The sequence below is a fragment of the Lepisma saccharinum genome, chromosome 24, assembly GCF_977018435.1.
Source record: "Lepisma saccharinum chromosome 24, izLepSacc3.1, whole genome shotgun sequence".
Classification (NCBI taxonomy): Eukaryota; Metazoa; Arthropoda; class Insecta; order Zygentoma; family Lepismatidae; genus Lepisma; species Lepisma saccharinum.
Genome location: NC_139252.1, coordinates 30,536,312 through 30,555,689, shown reverse-complemented (window position 1 = coordinate 30,555,689; position 19,378 = coordinate 30,536,312). Strand labels below are relative to the sequence as shown.

At 39.9% G+C, this 19,378-nt stretch overlaps 1 long non-coding RNA gene across 2 annotated transcripts in view; it reads right to left on the bottom strand.

Moving 5' to 3' along the window:
- LOC145978446 (uncharacterized) overlaps positions 1–19,378 on the bottom strand; it is a 430,067-nt gene that overhangs the window by 367,362 nt on the left and 43,327 nt on the right. For both annotated transcript variants that reach the window (XR_014440692.1, XR_014440693.1), the window contains exon 3: positions 12,804–12,845. This is a non-coding gene — a long non-coding RNA (uncharacterized LOC145978446). The remainder of the gene's footprint in view (positions 1–12,803; positions 12,846–19,378) is intronic.

The window sequence follows — 19,378 nt, the reverse complement described above, 5'->3', positions numbered from 1 at the left end:
GAGAACTTTTCAGTCACCCCTCGTACATCTCATTTTCAGTTCGATGCAGTATAAAGATAAAGCAGACGCAACATCCCTTCGAGGGCCTTGTGGTCAGCGCGTCGAGTTCGAGTCCCATTGTCAGGGTATCTAGTGACTTGTGAAACGCCGTTCGATATAAATTATTTTTTGTTTATCGATTCATTTTATATTCAAATATAAAAGTGTGAGGTTTGACTTATTTTGTGGATAAATTTGTATCCGATCCAGACGTCGGGAGTTGGGAGACGTTTTTTCCTGAGTGACAGCCGAACTGTCATTGCTTAGAACATGACATATTTACACCAACGCGGAGAAAAGGAAGGATTATTTTCGTCGGGACCGGGCTAGAAGTCACAGCGGGTGGGCGAACCCATTCTTCACGGATGACCAGGAAAATCAGCTGTAGCCCAAGCCTGAAAGGATCGAGGACGGACTAGTGACCGCGTTTCAAGACAATGAACAGAGGTCATTTCCATCTCCTCGGAAACCGAAGCCAAGCCACTTTAGCGTGCTTCTCAAGGGACAAAATTCGAAAGTGGTATAAAACCCAGAGTACTACGATTCCAGACACAGTTTTTACCCGGATTTCATAGAGGAGCATCTCCGCGCTACACTCTCGCATGATTATTATTGTGTCCGTGGACTTCGTTTTCTTACGTACCGTGAGCGAATTGCAGATAGAGAGTTACCAGTGTGCGCCTTATTTTGGTGAAGTATTACGCGGTGATTTGTTCTTGCCAAGCGTGGACTACATAATAATGGGCGGCTAAAGGAGATAGAGAAGGGAGTCCGTCGACTTCCCTGACGCCTGCAACGATGCATCGCCATGATCCGGTGAAGCCAGCCAGCCAGCGCCAAAAACGACGCCAAAGCCCGAAGGACGTTCCAACCGAAGCCCGTTACCAGAGAGAGAGAGAGAGAGAGGAGGACTCCAGATCGACGTCCAATTGATGCCCGACACTAGAGAGATTCCGGACCGGCGCGTGACCACGTACACCCGACGCTAGTGACAAGACGAACGCCCGAAGTACTGAGGAGGTGCAAGAACACCATATCGTCACAATCATCCTTCGTCGCGATCGACCTCGGAGAACAATTTCTCCACAAAGGAACCGTATGCAAGTCCCGCGTCCAGGAGAGATGAATGACCACGCAACGTAGCAGGGTCCGGTAGACTATGCGTCAGATGGTCTATGTCCATGTAAACATGCATTGTTAGTATCACCACCGTACTGTTAACGCCGAAGTCTCACTTATTTGCAAAGTGACTCAGGTACCCCGAAACTAACTTCCGTGTCTGATAAAACAGGCCTGCAATGAAAAAAATACAAGGGAAGTGATAGGTGAACTTTATGTATTTTGTAGTGCTGAGTTCAAAAAAAAATAAAGAAAAATGTCTATCACGTCACGTTTTCTTGAAAAATTTAATTGTACGTGGATTTGTATGAACATTTACCATTAATATGTTGTTTAGGCGTGGAATATCTTTCCTCCCTGCCTGACCATCATTCTACCGTGGTGAAACGATACCCCTCGGTGACTCCCCCCCCATCGACGTCCCTCCCTCCCCGTCGCAATCGCTCTCGACCAATAGCGTCGCGCAAATCCTTATCTTGGTTCGCCGACTGTGCAGGAACGCTCGCTAAGCCAGCGTAATCGGCAGTCACCTTCCAGTTGTGTCGAGCTTTATCTGGATTGATCCTGAACGTGTTATTCGTAAGACTGAATTCTCGCGACTTGTCTGGAGGCAGCAGAAACGATATAAAGCAGATGTCCTCATGAGGGACTCAGTTTGTCGCTCTTTAACCCAGCAGATCATGTACTTACCATGTTCATAGTAAGATAAAAGACGTGGAAATTTGTAAGTTCGTCTCAATTTGTCTTTCATGTGTAGTGTCGTGCGTGCGCTGATACAGTGACAAGTGGAAACTGCATCACAAACACAATTGTAACTGGTTCTTTCCTCTGTGCGTTTTGTGAACCATGGCTTCGAGTTCGAGAAGTTGTGAAAATGTGCCAGATGACTTCTGTTACATATGCGGCGAATATAGTGCTCTTAAACATCGCATGAGGAGCATTACAAACTATGTAAGGAAACTTTATCTTTCGTATTTTGGCATGAAACTCTGAGACCAGGACAAATCGTGGGCTCCTCATAAAGTGTGTGTGTGCAGTGTCTCAATGATCTACGCTTATGGCTCAACGGAAAGAAGACTGCTTTACGCTTTGGAATTCCTATGACATGGAGGGAGCCGAGGAACCACTGTGATGACTGTTACTTTTGTGCCTGCCATGTCCGTGGGTATAACCGAGAAAATCACAAGCTAATCTCTTATCCTGAGAACATTCTATCGGCCATACGCCCCTTTCCTCATGGACCTGATGTGCCAGTGCCTTTGCCTCCAACTGAATTACCAGTCATCTCTTCAGAGTCTTCAGACTCGGAACATCCAGACGGCCAAGGCCCCGATACCGAATATAAGCCCTCTGGAGGCGATTCACCTCAGCCCTTCTCTCAGGTTGAACTTAATGATCTGACTAGAGATCTGGGACTTTCGAAAGAGGCAGCTGAATTGTTGGGCTCCAGATTGAAGGAAAAACATTTATTGGCCAAAGGAACCACGTTTTATTTGTACAGGAATCGAGAAAAGGACTTTGTTCAGTACTTTGAGGAAGCGGAGAACCTGGTCTATTGTTCTGATGTTCCCGGATTGATGAGCAAATTTAATATCACCTACGATAAAGATCAATGGAGGCTGTTTATAGATTCATCGACAAGGAGCCTGAAAGCTGTCCTTCTTCATCACGGAAGCCAGTATGCATCTGTACCAGTTGCACACTCGGTACATTTACAAGAACGCTATGAAACCTGGCTCTCGTCCTCAACAAAATAAAATATGCCGACCACATTTGGACCATTTGCGGTGATTTAAAAGTTATCTCCATGCTTCTTGGTCAACAAGGTGGATATACAAAGTTCCCATGCTTCATTTGTGAGTGGGACAGCCGTGCAAAGACTCAACATTGGGTCAAGAAAGAATGGGCTAAAAGACAAAATCTTGAACCAGGCACCAAGAATGTGATTCGGAACAGCTTAGTTGACCCAAAAAAAGTATTGTTACCCCCGTTGCATATCAAATTAGGTGTAATGAAGCAATTTGTCAAGGCTATTCCAAAAGATGGCGATTGTTTCTAATACCTGTGCAAAAAGTTTCCAGGTTTATCCGCAGCCAAGTTGACAGAGGGAATCTTTGTTGGTCCAGATATCCGCAAGCTCATGAAGGATAAAGACTTTGAGACTAGCATGACAACAAAGGAGAGAGAAGCTTGGGTTGCCTTCAAAGATGTGGTCAGTTAATTTCTGGGGAATTACAAGGATCCTGACTATAAAGCAATTGTTATGAATATGCTGGACAAATTTCAAGCGTTGGGTTGCTCTATGAGTGTCAAACTACATTTCCTTCACTCACATGTGGACTATATCCCCGAAAATTTAGGAGCAGTCAGCGAAGAACAGGGTGAAAGGTTCCGCCAAGATATTAAAGATATGGAGCGCAAATATCAAGGACGATGGGACAAGAACATGCTCGCCGACTACTGTTGGATGTTAACACGAGAGAGGCCTGAGATTGCATATAAAAGAAGAACGTCAAAAAGAAGTTTCAAAGGCAAAAGGGTACGTACGTAAATATAAACTTTGTTTGTGTTTGGTTTTGTTGTTTGTTCAGTTTACAATTTGTGTCAAACGTTCATGTACACATACATTGCTCCTCGTGGTCAATCGTCTATTTTATGTACGTTACCGTAATAAACACAAATGAACATAATACGTTGGTGCTTTTTTTCTAGAAACTTCACCATAATGAGATGTTAAAAGTGTAAACGCAAGGGAATTTTGTGTTTTTCTCTCGACCAGAGGCGGCTCGTGCGATCTGGCAACAGTGGTTTTCTTCCATTTAAACCTATAAAAAATAAAATCAATTGCCAATAAATCAATTTGCATCACCAAGCATCGATTTTACATAGATTTAAATGGATCAAAACCACTGTTGCCAGATAGTGCATGCAAAATTGTTCGCGAAAATTCCTTTTCACATATGATTTTAGCAAAAATATTGATATCGATTTTACAAAAAATCCTGACGTGATGCAAAAAAATGGAGGTCATTTTCGAAATCAGCACACCCAATAACATAAAACTCAGCGAACACGTCTCTTGTATTTTTCAACAACTTCAATTTCGCAGGCCTGTGTAATTTTTGGTATTGTTATAAAAAAAGGGTCATTTCATGTTCAGATGTTCTAATTTAATTGTCTGCATTCAGAGTTGGAAGCTCCATTCCATTACTTTAATTGTTAGTGTAAATTGTCAAAGTGTGCTCCATTTTTGTGTAACCGACCGCCCCGTCGCGCCATTTAATTTGTCAATACTTGACTGATGAGTCCTTTTTAATTGTGGAAACCGTAATTTTATATTGCAAGGTCGTACGCGTGAAGTAGTATTATTTGTTGCATAGTGGTTTTTTATGTAATTTTTGCTCGCGCCGGCGATTGATTTGTGTATTCCGGCAGCTGGAGCCGATTAAGTTTTGCATCACTATGTAACGGTGTAGTTGTTCTCATTGGACGAGAGAGGCTCATGTGTATTACCCCCGTCCGAGAAACTTGTTAAAGTTCGGCTTACGACTGGATGCATACGTTCATTCGAACGAAAGATTTAACCACGCCGACCTAATTGTCTTAGTTAACCGCTTTCTGAGGACTGGCACATAAATTAATTTAAAAGAGCACAGGAGCTGGCAGACAAATATCCTAAATTCACATAAAGGTTTAAAACTGATATGTTAATGAGATCCATGATTTGTATCTATACTTCACATGTAAAAATACCTCAGATGTGTGAAAGAGAGATAGAGTGAATGAGTGAGAGATTGAGGAGGCTTGTAAACAGTTGTTGATTGCAATATTTTTTTGTTGTTACAATATATTTTCACTTTTTACCGGTCGTCAGTGTTGTTATTTGACGTTTTTCAGGTATCGGATATTATGCTATAAGTGTGTTATAATTGTTCGAATCTACATATCAAAGGTAAACAAAACAGTGTAACATTTCAAGGTATTTATCTCCGCCTCGCATTAGTACGACAATAAACGACCGTCTCAGTACCGAACTTGAAAACCTGGACCGTGAGAGTCACGACCGGTCTCCCGTACACATAACGACGTTTGACTCCGTGCCGGGGTATGAATGACACGTCATTTCGGGGACTGTGAGTGCACTCGTTACACCATAGCCGCTGTTATCTGGCTTTCTACATCGCTATTCCTTTCAACTAGATTCCTAGTCGTCCTCGTAATGCTGGGTCAACACCTAGGATCGAATGTGCGAAAGTTCCAACCACTTGGCTATGCGGGAATTGTACATACACACACCATTTAAAACAAACAAGATAATCTAGCTGTGTCCATGATGCACCAAAAATGCATTGCTAGGTTCAAACTCTTAAGACTACCGCCATGCACACAGGAAACTAAATGCATCATATGGATTGATGCACCAGAATGCATCGTTGATGCACTAAAGTGTGTTTTATCAAAGAATCAGATTCACATTTGATGCATTTGGGTGCATTGTTGTATGTCGTGAATGAAACACCAAAGTGCATCATTTGATTCAAGTGTGGATTCCTTTCAGTCGAGATGCACTTCAATGCATCAGTTGATGCGTTTTGATGCACCAGAATGCATCTTTTTTGATGATGCATTGAATTCGTTTCGTCTGAGCAACAAAAACTCTGCAGTTCAGACCAAACGTTTAGGTGCATCATCGAAAAAGATGCAGGAAGGTGCATCAAGGAATATCAACTGATGCATTGAAGTGCATCTAGACCGAAATAAATCCTCGCTTGAATTAAGTGATGCACTTTGGTGTTTCTTTCACGACATACAAAAATGCACCCAAATGCATCAAATGTGAATCTGATTCTTTGAAGAAGCCATAAAACACACTTTAGTGCATCAATCGATGCATTCTGGTGCATCAACCCCCCTATGATGCATTTAGTTCTCCGAGTGTGGAGTACAAGAATACGCAAATATTGTCTCTCCATCTCTATTTTTTATGGCGCAGTTTCGAAGATATTGCAAGATATTGCAACGTAAAAAATATATCGATCTTTCTGCTCTCATTCAGAGACGGGGAGGGCCGATCTTTAAAATTTGTGGTACATTCAAGTAGAATTTGTTAATCCTACATTCGACTAAATTTAACAGTTCCTGAGATATCGATATATCTCATGGAATTGATTGCTGCCTCTCACGACCACAGCGGTATAATTTATGAGGAATTCAGCTACTATTTGGTAATCTATCACGCCAAGTTTTGCTTTTGTAGTTGCAACAGTTTCCGAGTTACCGATAAGTGACACCGAAGGACGAACATTATCGAGTACTTTTTCAGTTCTGCTGTTTAGTATGCAAAAAAGAAAGAAAAGGAAGCCTATGTAATCTTGTGTACAATTATAGATTAAACTTGGTTTTATTATAGCAAGTATTGATGGACAATTTGTTGGTTACCTACTTTAAATCTATGATTATCAAACAAAATAATAAAATAACAGGCCAAAACAATAGAATTGGATTATTAATTTGAATGTTAATCTCCTCTTTACAATAAACAGAGTATGGTCACGTAATATATATCGTATCCTTTAATGTATAGTAATTAATATCAAACGTACTATATCATATTCTACTCTATGTAGAACATCTGCACATCTTTTCTAAAAAAAATATCTGTTTAGTATATTTAACATTAAATTCAATTTAACTCTACAACTCTACAGTTTTCTTGGAATTTTAAACGTTATAAATAATTAATAATAAATATCTTTACTCGAGATGTAGTAGTTGATCCAAAACTTACATTGAAATCAACCCAAATTATAGTTTTTAATATAATGTGCCTTCTTTTAATGATTATTATACTCTCGCACAATTTCTAACGTGTGTTTATAAGCAGAATAAGTGGTCAAAAATGTCAATTCAAATCCACATCACATTTGTGCACTTTATCGTCTAATAATGTAACCTAAAACTTCTTTTATTGCAGGAAAATGGTGCTAGCTGGCCGCCATATTAAAAATCTCCAGCTCTCCTTCCTCTACCGTCTACTGTTGCCAGACGATCGTCGTTTTCTTCCACGGGATTTCTTATCCAATCCTCAACGGAGGAAACATGTAATGCCCAGATCGTCACTTGTTCGCCCGTCAAGCTTTCGGCTGGCAGACCGCGGGAGAGAATTATACGCGCATAAAATCAAAGTACAACATTAAATTTATGAGAAATGCCGTCTGCAGCATCATCGAGATCCACACACAAAAGATGCCGACACGATAGGACGCCCAGTAGTCGCTGGAGAGATAAGTTAAGGTGAAGATGTGTGGCAACTATCCTTGTCTGATTGAAGTGGCTCTTCCCGAGCCCCTTATTGCAATCGCACCTGCCGCCATTCCTGCCATGGACGAACAAACTGCTAGAGGGAGCCCAGGGATGAAAAACGTGCAAGGGGAAGAAGTAGATAAAACAAGCTTCTCATCATGCGGACGACTATGCTGTGTTTCATCAACATTCATGCGAGGTTGGAATGCAGTTGAGATATGTGACTTTTCTTCCCCCCCAGTTACATGTCGTCTGGCCGTTCTTCTTCCAGAAGTCCTCTGGAAATGGTCTTGATGTGCTTCCAGATGAATTTCTGGACAATAAAACTGTCCGGAGAAACTATACGGAGCAGAAATTCAGCACGTGTCGGTTCGAGTTCAACTAGAGCCATTCAAGAAGCAGATGATAAATGAAAAACGCATCAGGCTATGGTTCTGACGACACATTTTAAGCTATTAAACACTAGCTATCTGAGACTACAAGGTTATGTCTTTACATAATTCTTCGAACTGAAGTATTTCCATAAAAAAATTGTACATGAACGCACAGATTCACAATAATTGTTATCAAGACAATCTGAACGTCAACTAGCGCCAGTCGGCGTACACAGAAACGTACTTCAGAAACGGGTAATCTACAATACCACGATGGTCTTGCTCAAATGTGAATTTTCATATGACATTAGTCGCCACAAATTTGCATAACACAACCGTTCTGGAGTGCATTTTTTAAAATGAAACTTTCCCAATGATAATTCAATGTAAGTTAACGCATATTGGAAATGAATTGCATCACACAAGCAGTTAATGATAATACTATTATTCTTCATAAAATCAAAGACATATAGGTGATGTCATCACACAATTTTCGGTATAATTTTAACAAACCTGCCTTGGAATATCCGAAAAAAAGTAAATGTTATAATAGTATCATTAAATGGAAATGCTGATAAAAAAGATAATAGTAGATAAAGGACAAACGAAATTAGTCGAATTGGCCAAATCATTAGCTTGAACGAGTAAATACTATCGACAGCTATGTGGATTCCATAGAGGTTAGCGAAGCCAGGATGGCCGAATGATGGGTATGGAGTACAAACGTCTCATTATCTTCCCTAGAAATTTTTGCTGCTGTCGCTTTTTTGAAATAAAATTAAGAATGGGTAAAGTAGTGGAAGGAACTGCAAGTGAGAATTGATTTATTTGTCTAATTTTAGTTCGTTCTTCTGTCACTTCTGGCTAATCGCGAAGATGGGGTAAGTGCTAATATGATGAAATTGATGAAGCGAACACTCAAACAACAACAACGGGATTCGAACCCGGGACCCCAGATGTCGTAAAATTCTGTGATAACCCTTGCAAGTGTGAATTCAAGATGGAGTAAGTAGTGAATAGAACTCAAGTGTGCACGGTGTATGTGTAAGCGAAAAGTCAATATCACTATCAAGTCAGTATATAATTATTTTCCTACAGGAGAATTTAATGTATCCCTACCTACCACTCTGCTTCCTCCCCCCAATCAAAATATTCTGGCGTCGCTACTATCCAGAATAACACAAATGTGGAAAGATAGAAAGTCGTGTAATTTCTTTCCGGAGAAACAAAAATAAATCTCAAAACACTACTTCCACCAGTAAGATGTTGGCCTTCAGTTCTAATTTTGAGCACACTAAAGCTTAATTACACTAATGAAGGTGGGGGAGGGGTCTAAATAACTCCCCAAAGATCAACTACCACACTAAGAGTATATATCGCAAAGGACTGTGGGTAAAGGGAACGTCAGAAATCAGCGCCTTCCATGAAGAGCCTTGGCAAAATGTCCAATAGCAGACCAACGTCCATGACACGTAATCTCCTCCCTAGATACTCCGCTAGATCTCACGCTTCAATCGTTAACGGTAAAGTTATAGGCCTATTAGCCTCACCTGGTGCCGATCGCTCGGAAGAACAGCAAGAGAAAAGATTCCACTCGGGTGACGCGGAAAAGGAATCAGTGAGGCGAAGAGAAAATGTACAAGGGGGGAACCTTTGGCATCTTCTAACTCCGGGCTTTGTCTACCGGGCTTATCAACCGATACTGGACGATTGCGGAGAAGAAGAGGACAGTGGTGCCAACTCATGTCAATTTGCACCTGAACTGGTAACACGTTGGCTTCCGACAGCCGTGTCTTTTAAAATCGATCGATCAGGTGTGTGACATCGTAACATCCGCGACAAACATATGATCAATTTCTACAGAGCTAAATAAACGGGATTTAACTTAAGTAATTGGTTCAGGTCAAACATGTGTTATTTACAATATATTATAGGTGGACTTCAAGCGCACAGCCGCCATGTTTGCGGCAAGGAAATATCCACCACGTAGCGTTCGTTACATCCGCACCAACTGCACGTTTGTTTTTAATCACGAATGCCTGTGGCTTGGATTTCATATGCTTACAAGAACTGGCCTCAACCATGGCTGCTCGAAGCCACAATGCAACAGTTTGTGACGTAGGTGGAACACGCCTACATCAAAAAGAGTAAAATGTAGCATCCGTGACAAGATGGGAGTGGTTCTTCAATCAGAATTACTCGATAAGTCTGCGTTAAAAGAAAATATTTTCTTCTAAAACATACGGATGAATTTTAAAAAAAACATAATCCAATGGCATTCTGGGTGTATTAAGTGCAATCGCTGGTTGAATTACTTCCTGCTTTAGGAACCAAAGTCAACTGTTACCTTCGATTTTTCTGGATGTTCATTCATTTGGTTCATTTTATTTAGCTGCTCTGCCACTTTAGGCTAGATGAGGTTGAGTGATGGTGAAGAGATACTCACAAACACCCATGCTTAAGCCGGAATTCGAACCCGGGACCTCCGGTGTCGTGGTGCTAACCACTCCACCACGGAGATCGGCTATGGGTATTTATGTTGTAAGTGAAGCAGATCATGCATCTTTCTACCGTCTTTACAGAACCAGGTGAAGTCTTGCACTTCCTTACCTCCTCTTCTTCTCACCGAGCATCTGGACCAGACAATATTCCTACTATTTTCCTTCAAAAAACCGCTCACTCACTTGCTACTCCTCTTGCAATGTTATACAATAGGTGCTTCTCTGAAGGCTGCTTTCCCACTCAATGGAAGATAGCAAATATCATTCCTATTTTTAAATCTGGCAATGCAAACGATACTACATGTTACAGGCCCATTTCTCTCCTTTCCACACTTGCTATTGTCTGTGGAAAGGTTCTAAAAATAGACTTCTGAAATTCACATCCCCTTACATTAACCAAGCACAACACGGCTTTCTTCCAAATTCTTCATGCCTTACCAATCTGTCTTCTATGCAATCCTATGCCATAAAAGCAATTACTAATCGTAATCAGTTGGATGTTGTGTACTTTGATCTGTCCAAAGCTTTTGATTCAGTGGATCACCATTATTTACTGCATAAATTAGCTAACAGATTTAATATAACTGGAAACACGTTAAAAATAGTGAAAGACTATCTAAGAAATAGACAACAACGTGTTACACTTCCTGGAACTAATTCTAACTGGCTTCCTGTTATATCTGGCGTGCCGCAAGGAAGCGTTCTTGGCCCTCTGTTATTTGTATTATATCTGGATGATCTCACAGACCTCTTTAATTCCCCCATCTCAAGCACAATTCTAATGTTCGCTGATGATTGCAAGATTATGAGAGAAATAAAACAGCCATCAGACATGCAACTTCTCCAAAATGACATAAATAGATTCTCTGAATGGTGTAAGCGATGGAAACTGACCACAAACCCTTCGAAATGCTCTTACATAACAATTTCATTGAAGCAAAACATTCTTGAAGGTAATTATACACTCACCGACATCACTAACAAAAGAAGCACAACACTGAGATCTAGGTATCCTCCTAGATTCTAAACTAACTTTCGATAATCACATATCAACCATCACAAAAAAAGGCAATGCGTATGCTAGGCTTACTTTACAGATTCACCGAAATCCATAACCCGAAAGCACTTTCCATTTACTTCAAAACTTTTGTGTCCCCCATTCTAGAATACTGTTTACCCATCTGGAACATGGCTGCCCCTTTTCATACCTCCAAGATGGAGCGTGTTCTCAGCTTTTTCCTCTCCATCGTTCGAGACACCTACCTAAGAGAGATATGCTTTTAAACTTAAACATAAATACTCCAGAATCACGTAGATACGTTGCAGATATGAAATTACTACATAAGATAATTAATGGAAACCTAAGATGCAGCATCCCACTCCACGAACTCTCCCTCAGAGTGCCTAGACACAAAACACGGAGCAAGGAAACTTTCCACACTGCAACTCCAAGACGCTCACTCATTCAACGTTCACTATTTCATAGGCTACCAAATCAGTTCAATGTAATCTCAAACCAAACCGATATATTCAGTTCATATCAATCTTTTAACACCAACATAGAAAAAATTGTATATAAGTAATGCTTTTGTGAAACACATCTGTTTACCTCGGAACTGTCTCGACTTGTTTATGTTTATTTTTATATTTTGTTTATTTTATTTTATCTTGTTTCGTGTGTTCATTTTAACACTAGTGTACTGTTTTACTGTTGTTTCTTTCCAGTTTAAAATGGCTTCTGCTGTACTGGAAACTTCAATAAATAAATAAAAGTACTAAGTATGACAAGACTGGTACTTTTAATTTAACAAAAGGATACCTCATGCACAGTAAGCCATGCATTCTTCACTTTAATCTTATATCAAGTGTCGTATGTGGTAGTTAACGGTACAAGTCCGAAACATTTTATTTACATTTCATCAGAGGGTGAACCCATAGACACTAAAATAGAATAGCAAGATGGAATATAGTCAATTCCTGTGATTCTACATTCTACTACCTATCCTGAAAATATTTATGTGTGTGTTAAAACAAGGATCCTGGGAGGGATGGCGCCACGTGCAAGTGGATGAAAATTATTCGGTTGGCAGGATATTCTTAGATTCCTGATACCAAATCCAAGATTCCCAGTCTATCGCAGCAGTGGTTGAAACTTCGGCTAAAATATTTTTGGATGTGTTTATCCTCCCAAATACTAGGTCAAAAATTAACATGATAACGGAGTAATGGTAAGTAATGCGATGAAAAACATTTGTTTCTGAATAACCAGGTACAATGAAACAGTGTCGATCTAATGTAGCCTTCAACAATTCATAAAGAACTGCGCTCCTGAAAAGTGATAAACGTGGGAAGTGGCCACATATCGTAGCACAAGCGGGATTCAAACAACAAGCAAATCAAAAATTCATATAAAATCACTAAGCAAGCATCTAAAATCCAATAATTTCTATTATGCTTTTCCACCTACCTTATGTATACTTTCCTTCCCTAAGATTGCCACGGTTGGAACCTGCAGAAAAGAAAATAATAATAATTATTACGTTGCAAAAAACATTCCACGAGCATTGCACCGATTTGAAAATGTACAACATGCTGTTTACATGGATATCCATATTTCATTGTCACAATGACTTTCACAGTAAACAATTATGACTATTTGATCAAAATGATCCAATAATATTATAATTGTTTAGAGATTCTGCTGGCAACATCATAATAATCTTAACTCTTGTGACCTTATTGACATTTGGATGCATGAGAGGGGTTTCAATAAAAACTTCTTGTATATTTCGATATAAAACTTGCCGCTAAAGTTGGCGCCAAAATAGGTGTGTGTTATTTAGAGGAAATTTACAGCTGCGCTGATAACAACACAGTCGCCATTCTATAGTTAGCCAAAACTTCGCACTCAATTTTATTCAGTTCAGCCTGGAGACGGCTTGGACACTCGAGAGCAGAGGTTCGTAACCTGTGGTCCGCGGGCCTCCAGGGGACCGTTATGCCCTTTCAAAGGGTACGCGAAGACTTGAATAAATCTTGCGTACGAGAATTTGAAGGCTGTCAGTTATTATGGGATAAGAGTTTAAATATATTCCACGTCATGCTAAAGGTAACGATGCTTCTTATCGTTACATAAAACTTTGACAATCTCATCCTTACACGTTCACACAACACAGCGAGAGATAAATAAAAGTACCGAAGATAATGTACATAACACGTTCGTTGCACTTTCATTATTTCTATCGCCAACTGGTACCGGAAAAAAATAGTGTTTCCTGTCAGAGTTGGCAACTATGCCCAGAGCGTGTTATTATTATTATTACAATAGGAGTACCGTAATGAATTGTATTGTATAATTATAATATATGTATAGTCCCCTCATGAGTAACTTTGTAAATATTTAATGCGCTTTAAGACTTCAAACATTAATTCCTGGAGGCCAGCTGCAACCGACACACTATAGACTTTTATCCTATTCTATAATTCGTACCGCGGAATGCATAACTATTCCCAAGCAAATTGTCTATCACCATGTTAATTCTCTTCAAAAACGCCCAACAACCTTCTGACTTCTGTATCAGCATGTGGGAAAAACCCAGTCCTTAAAAACACGTAGGATGTAAGAGAAAAATCAATTAGAACAGTCAATGACAATTTCCCGAGCAATATTTATGCACTCTGTTGTACGACTTCATAAAAGATGAACAAAATTGACGATCAAATAAAATCACCATACACCAGGGTTCGAAAATATGTTGCTTAAATGTTCCGGGTAAAAAAACAAGGTGGACACTTGCGCCCGAACCATAAAATTCTGATTCATAGTAAACGACCACAGAAAATGAAAGTGCTGCGCATTTATATAATTCATTTGCTACCTTGAGTGTCGTGGCGTGAAGGTTTTATATACTTTGTCCATATTCTTGAATTCCTAATGGGAGCTTTGTTTTACATTCTATATTTGTAAGATTTTCCCATTTTCCCCTCCCCATGCTAGATACGAACCAACAAGAGTAGTTCGTTACTTCGCCGTCAGATGTCGTTAGTGATAAGACGGGGAACCAGGTGCATACAACCTCTTTTATCTCTGCACCTGAACATTTTTTTTAAAGGAAAAAATAAAAGTTTTTGTGCTTCTTGCAGTACCTGAACTAAGATGTAAAACGTAATGTACGCCATTAATTATAACTACAATGCGATATAATTAAGATATATTTGCATTTTATTTGTGAACTTCTTTAAACATTTTATGTGGATATTTGTTGCTCGCAGTGGCAAAGTAAGATCACAATTAACCACAACACACGCCAGTTTAAAAACATGGAATAGACCTAGACCAAACTTCCATTATTTGGCTTGCTGACATTTCTACAGCTCAAATGATCCAGTCAGGTTTCATATTTTCGCCACTTGGAAGCGCCACTCAACAGCTCCAAGAATGAGGTACTTACATGTAGCAAATGAGATCGTAAATATCTCATTACGACACTGAAAGTGCAACCACAATTAAAATATCTCGGGAAGATTTTCCTAGAACCTACTTTTGTGAATGTTCCGAATAAAAAACGATCACAGAAAATGCACATGCTCATTTATAGAATTCGTATTCTACATGGAATAGACCTAGACCAATCATTATTTGGCTTGCTGACATTTTTACAGCTCAAATGATCCAGTGAGGTTTCATATTTTCGCCACTTGGAAGCGCCACTCAACAGCTCCGCCTCTTGCACCAAGATTGTAAGCCGCTTTGGACACATTATTTCGAAACATTTCTCACAGACTGCAGTTAGAAACACTGCAAAACAGGAAAGTAAATGTTGTTAATCTCTTGCTCGGACCCCAAACTTACTAATGGCGGACAGCGGAGTGCATTGGAAGGTCGGAAAAGAAGGAAATCGAAAGACAGAAAGGAAGGAGGGCCAAATGGTGGGGGAGGAGGGTGGGGGATCTGTTTTAGCATTGGCCTGTGCTTAATTCTAATTCTGGATCATTTATCTTCATTAGCTTCTCTTAGTCTCGTCCACAGCCCTTGTACAGCATCAGGCAACTACAACCGCCCTCAATTCCGAACTCTCTGTGGAACCATTCTTTCTCATTACCTCAAATAGGGTGGTTCGGGAAACGAAGTGGGGGAGGATGGGGAGAGCGCCCCATAATTCAGCTCTCCAGCTTGTCTCCCCGCCTACCAATTAACAATGGAACTTCCATCGAATCCGGTAAATATAAAAGCTAGAATCTAACAAAGAAAAGTCAATGTCTTTGTATTAGTTGAACGGAATTAGCATAGGCACAGAGACCATAGTTTTAAAAATCGACAGCAGACTCTTTGAGATGAAATTGAAACTTATTCTCAGATAGTTTCGTCTCGATCGAGATTTTCGTACATTTGAACGTAAGGTTTATGAATATTTCGCCTAAATCATACTAAGGTGGTGGCCGTCTGAGTTATGGGTAGGTTTTACGTGTTGTATAATGTTAAAAAGAAACTAATAGTTTGTTATTTTTTTACATTGCTTGTGTCTAATGTTTGTACTCGACACGAGACCGAGACTTTCACATCGAGGCAGACGAGAGTTTTTAATGTCGAGATAAGATCGAGGAAGAGATGGGGTTCTTCATCCAGAAGACTGTATGAGTGGGCGAATTCAATATTTTTCTTTGGAAGGGGTAATTATCTCTATTTTTAGAAGAGGTAAGTGCATATTATTATTATTATTGCAATGGCAAAATAATAACTACTGGTCTACATTAAAAAGAAAACACGAATTGCTATTGGATAGTGCAACACATGTATGGGTCATTTTCTTTAATATTTTTCTAGAACTTATTGACTGATTTGCTTTATTTTACTTCTCTTTTTTGTGCCACTTTTGGCTAATTTGCGAAGATGGGGGAGTGATGATATGATGAAATTGATGAATGGACACTCACAAACATCCAGACCGGGATTCGAACTCGGGCCCCCTGGCGTCATAGCGCGATGTGCTAACCACTCACCCATGGGGGCCGGCCTAGAACTTCTTAAATTAATATTTGTTGGATCATTATAAATGAATTACTGAGAACGGTTCAACTCTGTCCAGTGATTTATCCACACGCTCCTCTAACACCCCATAATTTCTTTCACAGAGGCCCAATTTATAAACATTTTGGCTCTAAAAGTACACTTACGCCCCCCTAAATACGAACTAACTCCCTCTACATGAAAATTTCTGATAAACCCACTGATCCTGTCTTATTGTGTTAGGAAGTTATCATGATGAGAAGCTCAATGAAGTAAATGGAGCATTAAAACTTATTGTGTTCAATGTATCATCGTATTTATATTTTTAAACAAACTATAACAAATATTCCTGAAACATTGTTGACTCCTTGCAACAAGCTCGATATATACTAAGTTGCTGGTGACATTGGAAGCACGCCAAGTTCACATTTGAAAATTAATGGAAATGGTTGTGTTTCACACGTGACTATTATTAATGGAAAGGAAGGGGTGGAATTAATCTGTTAGATCTCCTCACTGTGTGGTCCAGTCTCGGTAGAGTGGGATGCATAAGTATTACCAAGCCAAATTGTCCGTTAGCGAGTCTCTTCTCTCGCTTTACTCAAAGGTCATGAAGAATTAAAACAAACCGACAGACAAGCTGCTGACAACCTCTCAATAAACATAACATCCGCAAAAATCTATTCCTAAAAAACACGTAAGATGCAATGGAAATATTAATGAAAGTAGCCGTGGACAATTTGCCGAGCAATACTTGTGCAACCCACTGTACGGTATCAGAAAATAACCAGGACTTCCTTTCCGGATCATATCATGCGCAACAATTCGCCACTTCTTTAGGTTTGCGGAAATTACAAATATCTACATAATTGTTTAACTCAGGCAAGTTATTTTAAAATGTTCGCACTTTCCTGCTCTCTGAGCCAATATAACATTAAATAAATTCACACAGACCAGCTGAAAACATCACTTGAGGATAGACCTAGACCAACCTTCTTTATTCCTCTGATGTCATTTATGTGTCATAAACACTCCAGTTTCACACTTTCGCCACTTGGCGGTGCCACTCAACGGCTCCGCCAAGATTCGTTAAATATTTGCTCGGCAAGGTTTATCCTCAACTTTCACCGAGTTAACAAATCCGCACATTGTTATTGCTACTATATTAGAGCGAGATAATTTACCCAGAAAGTTTTCCTCAACAACGGAATAAAAATTAAAGGGAAAAAAAGGGTTCCTCACAGAACCATAGTCCTGTCCGCTGAAGCGTTCACAGCTGACATCTATCGCTCCATTAGCGAAGCTCGAGGGGGAAAAAATTACACAGACATTTCTGACGAACATTTGTGTCGTCGTTCGCAGTCGGTCGTGTCCATCGGAAGACCTACAGCGTTATGAGGAAGCAGGGTGACCCTAAAACTACCTTAACGACGTCAGAAATGACTTCGGCTTGATATACGCTGTCGTTCTAGGTTTCCCCACTTTTGCTTTCCACTTTTTTTTTAGTAAACAGCCCATAATATGGCCCTAGGAGACGGGCTCTACATCGATGTTTGTCATTAGTTTCCCCCAAAGACATTTTACAGAAGACTTCTAGAGTCCCGCTTTCTTCCTTCCCGAAATCACCATTGCCTTATTTCTTTTACTTTAGACTTTAGTGTTTGTTTCCTCAAGACAAGTAGCGATCGTTAAAAAGAAGGCAACAGCTAGATACTCCTTATAGTGTCGTAAATAAACTTTAAAAGTCTCGGTCACGTGTCAAAGTATACCCTTTTGGTAGGGTGTAGGCGAAGAGGAATAAGTTCCACAGTTTTTATAATGGGAAAGTATAGGAAGATTTTCTTATAGTTGCAAATAAATTAACTCTTGATGTTGGACACAAGCACTGTTTCTCGTATGAGCATTTTCAAGCAAACTGTATCGTTTCCAAACTGTTTGGAGAAGATTGTCCTAAATGTTTTAGGGGAGAAGGGAGGTGTCGGCAACCTGTTGGGGGAAAAGACTGCCCTCAAGAGTGTTTGGGAATACTGCCCTCAAAAATGTTTGGGAAAGACTACCCTAAAAAAAATGTTTGAGAAATACTGCCCTAAAAAAATGTTTGGGAAATACTGCCCTAAAAATGTTTGGGAAATACTGTCCTAAAATAATGTATGGGAAATATTGCCCTAAAATAATGCTTGGGAAATATTGCCCTCAAAATTTATTGGGCATTACTGTCCTCAAAAATGTTTGGTGAAGACTAGTCGGTAAGGCGTCTGACTGCCACGTGGGAGACTCGGGTTCGATTCCCAGGCTGGGTGATCTCAGGTCGGAATTTTTGCAGCCTTGTCCCCACATAAAGCGGCTTTGGGGCTCACCCAACCTCAAATAAATGGGTACTTGGGGGCAACCCTACCCCCAATATTCCCTAAATGTGCCTTCATGGCCGGGTGCTATATGCACGGGTAAATTTACCTTTTACCCTAAAAAATATTTGGAGAAAGATTGTTTTCAATGTGTTGGAAAAATTGCTTTGGATATGTTTGGTGAAGAATATTTCTTCTGTTTGGAGAAAACCTTCACAAAATATTTTGAGTAGATTTCACAAATTGCTTGAACCTGTAGACTCTTTGCAAGGTGTAAAGACAAAACTTTTACAACCAGACACGTAGCCAGGGAAAGGGTTCGGGAGGCTGAAGCCCCCCGCCGAAATACTACAAATATCTAATTTAAATAGTGTATCGTTGTAATTTAATGTTACTTCTTTAACAGGATTAAACAATTTATATAAGTTGTAAGTTATAACATACTGGGAAATTCATCTTCAAGGCTTCTACTGCCCCCCCCCCCACACTCTTTCGCCTTTAGGTGGCGGCTGCTAAGGGATGAGCCCCCTCCGAACGGCCCTGTTAAAACACTTCTGCACATGTGAAGAAGCAAGTGTTTGCAAACGCTTGCACATTAAAAACTGCTTTCTTTCAAATATGTAAACAAACAAGTTTTTACGACTGTCGAGAATAAATAATAAACCGAATGCAATAATGCAACTAATCACT